This window comes from Aegilops tauschii, chromosome 2 (assembly GCF_002575655.3).
Source record: "Aegilops tauschii subsp. strangulata cultivar AL8/78 chromosome 2, Aet v6.0, whole genome shotgun sequence".
Lineage (NCBI taxonomy): Eukaryota > Viridiplantae > Streptophyta > Magnoliopsida > Poales > Poaceae > Aegilops > Aegilops tauschii.
This window is the reverse complement of record NC_053036.3, coordinates 47,292,476-47,294,218: the sequence shown is the minus strand read 5'-3', so window position 1 is coordinate 47,294,218 and position 1,743 is coordinate 47,292,476.

Sequence of the window (1,743 nt, the reverse complement as noted above, 5' to 3'; positions counted from 1 at the left end):
CTTACGCTTCCTGTTGCGGCGCCGACTTCTTTTTGCCGGGGCAGCAGCATCTTCGTCTGAAGAGTCGGTTTCCACGCCGGCATCTTCGCCGGGGTACTTCCTTCCCTCTTCAGCCCGAGCACACCTGTCGGCCAGAATGTAGAGTTCTGCCACATCTTTCACCTTGTTCATCGCCAGCTCTTCACGCATCTTGCGGTTGCGTACATTCTGATGGAATGCACTAATGATGGCGGTAGGATGAACATCCGTGATGTTGTATTGCACTTGGCTAAACCACTGTATGTACTTGCGCAGGCTTTCACCTTATTTCTGGGGGATGACGTGCAAGTCACTTGGCTGGCCATGAGCTTGGTGGCCTCCCGTAAAGGCGCCAACAAACTCATGGCACAAATCCGACCAGGAAGAAATAGAACCTACTGGCAAGTGCATCAATCATGACATAACGTTGGGTGTAAGTGCCAACGGGAAGTAATTGGAAAGCACCTTGTCATCGCGAGCTCCGGCAGCTTGCATCACGATGGTGTATATGATGAGGAACTCTGACGGGTGAGTCTTGCCGTTGTACTTCTCGCAGACGTCAGGCTTGAACGTGCGGTGAGTGGGCCACTGGAACTGCCGCAGCTCACTGGTAAAGGCTGAGCAACCTACCTCGTAAGGCAAACCCCCAGGGCCTCCCGGTGCTGGGTGGTTCGTAGTGGGCCCTGCTCGCCTATCTGACTGATGGCATGCCTCGTGCCGGTGCTCGATGGTGGTTCGAGCGTCGGGCTCTCTCTCGGAGCACTTGGCATTGATCGTGGTGGGTCCATGGGTCAGACGAGGCTATGGAAATGTTATCACAGGCATCGTCTCGACAGACCAGCGCCCGCGGTAGCTAGCGAGGAGGAGGAGAATGCACTGTGGCTGCAGCGCCTCCGGTCCTCCCACCACAGGCGTGTGGTGCTTCGGCGGGTCGCCGGCCCGAGGGCCCCGCTGGAAGCGGCTCGTCCTTGTTGGCGATGCCGATGAGGCTCCGGATGGTGGCTCTCCGCTCGTCGAGCTTCTCCGCAGCGGGAGGGAAGTCGAGGAGCAATTGTGCGCGCGCTAATGCTTCTGCCGGTGTCGGCGGCGGCGAAACCTGTGTGGACCATGACGCGCTCCGACTTCTAACCATGTTAGAAGGAGCTCTATCACGGCCTTGCGGCTGCACGCCGTCTTCGCCAGCGCCGCGGCGAGCATGCTGGTCTTCTACGTCCCGCGAGCGATGCACGGGACTCTTCCCGCGGCGGCGACCGGGGTCATCAGCGTGGTGACACCATTCATCGCGCGCAGCTTGGGAGGAGCGCGCTGTGGGCGTCTTGGAGGTCGTCGCGCCATCCGTATGTGGCACGTCGACGCCCTTGGAGGGCCCCGCGCCACCTGCGGGGGGCCCGGCTCCGTCCTTGGACTTGGTGGCGTGCAGCTCGTCGTCTTGAGCACGAACGACACGCTTGCCAGGCTCTGGTTGCCAGACCGATGTTGGTGCTCGCGGGCCGCGCCTCGGGTCCTGTTCGCGACCGGCCCGCTGCTCGCCCGAACCGGTACGGGCCGTCCGGCTCCGGATGAACCGATCACCGTGATCGTCTTCTTCTTGGGAGCCATGGCGAGGAAGAACTGCTAACTAACTGCTAAACCAGATTATCACAACTGCGCCCCCTGCCTGGCGCGCCAAAGATGTCGGGGAAACGACACCTATGGTATCACAGGAATACCTACTACGGTTGGCAG